Source organism: Primulina eburnea, chromosome 17 (assembly GCF_022965805.1).
Source record: "Primulina eburnea isolate SZY01 chromosome 17, ASM2296580v1, whole genome shotgun sequence".
NCBI classification, from domain to species: domain Eukaryota; kingdom Viridiplantae; phylum Streptophyta; class Magnoliopsida; order Lamiales; family Gesneriaceae; genus Primulina; species Primulina eburnea.
In genome coordinates, this window is record NC_133117.1 from 22569605 (window position 1) to 22575855 (window position 6251).

Consider the following 6251-nt stretch of genomic DNA (forward strand, 5'->3'; position numbering starts at 1 on the left):
AAAGTGGTTTCTTTCGCCTTCCCCAACACTTGAACCTAGGACCTCCAGGATAAGTACCTAGATTCCTAAGTGTTGGTACCAGTTGAGCTAGTAGATCAACTGGTACCAACACTTAGGAATCTAGGTACTTATCCTGGAGGTCCTGGGTTCAAGTGTTGGGGAAGGCGAAAGAAACCACTTTCCAGAGAGTGGGATATTCTGTGAGTGGCGGTGCATGGACATGGGCCGAGGCCCATGTTGGACCATCCTAACGACCCATGACCAGTAGTGGTGTGTGGGTATGGGCCGAGGCCTTTGTTGGTTCAGCTAATGGCCCATGATCGTTACAAAAAAAAAATTTGGACCATTTCTCGATTTATGCGTGTCATCCTTGCGCAGGGGCCATGCTAATCTTCTCTGTATCGTTCCAATTTTATCGGATGTCCCCTCCCTCGGACTTTCCAAGTGGTTATCATTCATCGAGAGGATAAGTCCGTGGTTATGATTGTACACCATTAGTCCTTACGACCCGAGACAACACTGAGGCTCTATATGCTAGGGCTGTGCTTTGACTCGTTTACTGGCTCCAGGAGAGTCATCAGGTGGCGAGGTTGGGCACAGTTGCGGCACATATAGGAGCCAGTGCATTGTAGTCGGAGATTCACCGCTCACCTACGGGTGTGGATATCCTATGTGATCTAATGAAATAATAGTGCATGGAATCTCTGGCCAGAGTACGAGATGTACGTTGGAGAAAGAGTTCTCCAAATAGTACACGCGATGCCACTATTATAGTTATCACATAGTTATCGAATTAATATGCAACCCTCGATGAACCAATGGTTGCAGATTCGATCGGGATATATGAGATGAAGGGACCGTACTGTACGTTAATCATAATCGACTGGTTCTTGCAGGCACTATCAGTGATACCTAGGGGATCATGGGGCGATGCTACTAGATGCTCTTACCATGATCCGATGGGTGCAATCAGAAATGAGTTCTGACATTCTTAATCAAGGAGTTGATGAAAAGAATGAGGCTAACTAGGGTAAGCCTGAATAAAGGATTATGTCCTGAATCACAAAGAGTTGTGAACCCACGGCTAGCTGTATCCCTGAACCATTGAGGGTCACACAAGTACTTGATTGTTTGTTCCCGTTGAGAGAATAAATTCAAGGAGTTGAATTTATATTATGATATAGTAAATTCAAGGAGTTGAATTTATGATAAATAAATTTTGAGAAAATAAATTCAAGGAGTTGAATTTATGAGATAGTAAATTCAAGAAGTTGATATGAAATTTGGAGATAATAAATTCAAGGAGTTGAATTTATAAAACTTGATAATTTAATTTATAAAACTCAAAAGTTGGGTTTATTAAATATTAAATTTTGGAGGTGATAAATTCAAGGAGTTGAATTTATAATTTAAAGAATAAATTCAAATGTTGAATTTATTCAATTTAATTTATTAAGCTCAAAAGTTGAGTTTATTAAAAATTAAATTAAATATATTGGGAGTATGTTTAATGGGCTTGTAGGAGTACAAGTCCAACATACTAAATAATTAAAGTTCTTAATGGACTTTGATTTATTAATTAAACTAGTTGGACTAGCCCAAATTAATTAATCAAGCCCATTAACGTTAATTATGATAATCAGGTCATGAAAATTTTTTTAAGAAAAGTTTGACCTAAAAGATAAAGCCTCCACCAATCTCCAATAGTAATTCACGTGAATGGCATGAAAATATTTTGTAGAATCTTTAATTGAATTAATTATCTAATTAATTTAGTAAATTAAAGATTAGACACAATCATAAGGATTTTGCTCCTTGTTTTACTTGAAGGAGATTACAAAATATTTTAAATAAGTTTTGGGGTCTTCCAATGGTAAGACGCGAGACTTTCAAAATCCTCCAAATTTTTGGCCACTCTTTAAGAAAAGAGATTTGAGTCATCTCTCAAAATATTTTTCTCTACGCAAAAGTTCTTCTAAATTTCTAGTGCAATTTAGAAGATTAACAATCTATTCATTCGTGGACCTGATTAGAAGGAAAGAAAGGAATCTCTTGAAGAAAGTTCATAGGGATTCATCAAGAGCCAGATCTGTTATACCGGATCGGTTGGTGTCCAGTGATTAATTCACCAAAGGTATAACGATTCTAACACCCTATGTATGTTTATTGTTAAAACCATACGAGCGCTCAAAGCAAAATATATTTTGATTGTCAAAATAAATAAAAATTTTAAACTTCCGCTGCGTTTGGGCGTGTAGAAAACCGGGATCCAACAGTAGCCCAACTGGTTACCAACACTTAGGAATCTAGGTACTTATCCTGGAGGTCCTAGGTTCAAGTGTTGGGGAAGGCGAAAGAAACCACTTTCCTGGAGTGGGATATTCTGTGAGTGGCGGTGCATGGGCATGGGCCGAGGCCCATGCTGGACCATCCTAACGACCCATGACTAGTAGTGGTGCGTGGGTATGGGCCGAGGCCTTTGTTGATTCAGCCTAATGGCCCATGATCGTTACAAAAAAAAGGCGCCTTTTTTTTTGTAACGACCATGGGTTATCCCGATTTTGGGCTCCCTCGGGGGCCTTGTCCCATCTTGGGTTCCCACTGGGGCCTTTTCCCTCACGAGCTTTCCCATGCGCATTACTCATAGAACTCTCCAGACCAGGAACTGGAGCTTGTGCCTCCCCAGAGTCGAACCCAAGATCTCCTGGACATATAGATACTTGGCACAACTCTGGTACCAGTTGTGCCAAGTATCTATATGTCCAGGAGATCTTGGGTTCGACTCTGGGGAGGCACAAGCTCCAGTTCCTGGGCTGGAGAGTTCTATGAGTAATGACGCATGGGAAAGCCCGTGAGGGAAAAGGCCCCAGTGGGAACCCAAGATGGGACAAGGCCCCCGAGAGAGCCCAAGATCGAGATAGCCCATGGTCGTTACAGCCCGGTACCGTGGTTATACGTAGATGGATCCATCAAATAGAGTTGATACGATAGAGCTGATACGAAAGTCACAACTAATGAACTGAATTCAATTAAAAGAAAATGTATACGTATATGATGACATGATGAGACATGATTTGACACGTTACGATTTTATATGACATGTTTATGTTCATTCTTTAAGTTCACGAAATATATGTTGATTATGGTACTTTTCACTGTTGTGTGCTATGTATATGTACTTTTTATTTCCAGTATATGTGTGTTGAGTCTTTAGACTCATGAGGTGTGAATGATGCATGTGAGCACATTGATGAGGAGACTGGAGGTGCCGACGACTAAGTAGGCGGAGTTGGATGTGCGCACGCTAACCCGAGGACCTTGTATTTTTCCGCATATATATGATTTTATGGGAGTACGTTTAAGTAACTTTTTTAAATGGTTGACAAGGTTATTGTGTTTAGAGTTTTGACATATTTTATTATGTTGGATGTTTTATTTTCTGAACGGCGATTGTTTAGGTTGGAGGTTCTTTTCATAAGCTTAACTGCATTTATTTTATTCGACAATGAGATGATTTTATAAAATGCATGTTTTTAATTTTTGTATTTTTCCGGCATGGTTTCGGCCATTGCAAATTTTTTAAATAAAAAACAAATGTTCAGTAGAATTTTAAAATGAGCAGACGTTTCACTATGACTCTCACCACGGCCCACACAAGCCCCTTACAGGACCCTAAGGCTCGGCCCTAGCCCTTGGTCTAGCCTTTTTCCACCTTCCCCTAGCCTGTAGGGCCGTACGCAAGAAATACAATCCAAGACTGCCGTTAGTGGAATCACGGCCACAGTGTTGCTCCAGCCATCTAGGACCTGACCGTACCCTTCTCAGACCTTCCTAGGACCCTAAGTCTTCCCTCCAGACCACAGATAGGACCCCATGTACCCCCTTGTTAGGATCGAGAAAGAGTTAAGAGGGGGGGGGGGGGGGTGAATGAACTCTTTCACAATTTCTTTTCTAAAATGTATTTTCAACCGTTTTTAGGCGGTTCGAAAAACTTCATTCTCAAACGGTTGAAAGAGGTGAACCACTAGAATGTGCGGAAGATGGTTCACTTCCCTTTGACAGATATTTCTTAAATATTTAACAATCTAAACAACAAGGATATGAATAAAAGATTGCATAAGGTAAGAGGCACAGTATTTTATGGATGTTCGGAGATTGAATACTCCTACGTCACCCCTTCTTCCTATGGTAGGAAGGAATCCACTAAAAGACTTTGACTTTACAAATCGTTTGTAACAGCCCAATCCAATCAGGACTTATCCCATTGCCTGTTTTGGAACTCCTAGTGATCACTTTACACTTCTGGATTTAAGAACTCTCAGTTCACCAGATTTCCAAACTTATAATCAAATAACCGTAGGTTATTGATAGAACAGTAGTTTGTTTTGGTAGCACGAAAAGATCCTTAAAGATCAAATATGTGACTGTGGAGCAGCGTGCAGAAGAGCGATAATGAAAATGTAAACTGTGAAGGCGCTCAAAGATCTCTGTGAAGGCAAGCTGAAAGACTTCTTTCAATCAGTGTTAGAGTTGTGTAGCTTGCTTGCCGATAGCTTGCATTCTTCTTAGATGATATAGCCGAACAATGTAACGGTCAGAAAGTACAGTTATCGTATACCTGAGCTCCTGAATTAGATGAGTCACTTTCTCATTTATGAGCAATAAATGCTCGCATTTAAACTTCCTTTTGCTTATCATAATTTTGAAGCTCTTTACTTGAGGTTTACTCCTTTGGGCGACTGTGCATACATCAATAGGTTATGAAGACTGTCTCTGAACGTCCTTTCTGGGAAAGAGATATAAATGCACATCTTCCTTGGAATTGATGTGAGATCGTTGACTTCGAGAATTTGAATGCATTCAACCGGTCAGGGAATGTTGGAAAGTAATAAGTAGATCTCTTAAATGAAACGGCTGAACCATAAAGAATAGGCGGTTGAAAACTAGCGGTTGAGAATTTCTAACCGCGGTTGATTTCTAATTTATCATAAACCAAAATTCCTGAAATTTCATTTCTTAACAATTTCTCCCTTTTTGGTGATGATAAAACTGAGCTGAAATTCTGTTAGCCAAATCAGAGACAATCTTGTTATTTCATGGATTCTGAATTTTTGGCTTCCTTTTTTCTTAAGAGCGGCCAATTCCTTTTGAATACGCTTTTCTTGCTTTCTCTTTTCTTGCTCTTTTTCCCCCTTTTTGACATCACCATTTACCAGAAAGTCCATAATTTCTGTTAGCTGAGCTCCTTGAGCATCCATCCTTTGTTCAATACGAGTGATTTGAGAGGAAAGACCAAGACTCATATTGACACTTATCGAGTGATTGTTGGAAGCCTTTGAATTGATGACAGCAAAATCCTTAGCTATACTGCTCTTGATAGACTGTAGATCCTCTTTGAGATCAAAATATTTGCGGTTAAGAGCGAGGATAGACTGATCCATATTGCCAAGTCGACTGAGCAGATCCTGATGGAAGTTTGCTTCGACAACCACTTCTTCTTCAGGGGCGAACATTTCTTGGACTTCAGGTGCTTTGGGATCATCGAGAAGTTGGTCCTTGAAGGCGATTAATTTAGATGATGTTGTTTTGGCAGAAGATGGCGAGGGGTCAATAGCAATGGGGTCATCTGCGATACTCTCAATAAATTTATCAATGTCGTCATTTGATACAAAAGATGCTGACCTAATGAGCTTGGATTCTTCTGGTTTGTCAATTTGGTCATTAGCAGAAGAAGGTTTTGAGGAGATGGTTATCTCGGCTTGCTGAATGTCTGTCACAGAAGCTGAGGGTGGCTTGTGAAGTTCCATGTGAGCAACAACCGGGAGAGGATCTAGCGAAGATACAATAGAGTCCTGATATGGTTGAGCAGCATCAAAGTCAGAGAGAAATCGTTCTGCTTCATCGACTGAAAGAACTGAAGCTTTGACTGACTCAATGACAGGCTGAAAAGCAATGATGCCAGCATCGGAATGCGGTGACGAAACGACTGGGACTATTGAAATATCTGGACCGCATTGTTGGACGGGAAAGACAGAGTCTTCGTTCAGAGCTGGGTCAGATGGTGTAGGAACCGTGTCTTGATGAGTTGATTGATTTGGTTCAATGATAACCGTAGGTCGTGCAGATTTATCATGTGGAGTAGATAAAACATCTTGACAAGTGGGAGAGGCTACCTGTTGATCTGACGGTTGAGTTTCCTGAACGAGTTTTAGCTCCAGCTGAGCTGTGGTCGAAATGCCTTGTGTAGGAAG

General features: G+C 40.5%; 1 non-coding gene across 1 annotated transcript; it reads right to left on the reverse strand.

The window, feature by feature from the left end:
- Positions 1-332: 332 nt before the first annotated feature.
- Positions 333-437, reverse strand: LOC140818866 (U6 spliceosomal RNA). Its single transcript, XR_012115097.1, has one exon. It is a non-coding gene; the product is annotated as a U6 spliceosomal RNA (small nuclear RNA).
- Positions 438-6251: the final 5814 nt, after the last annotated feature.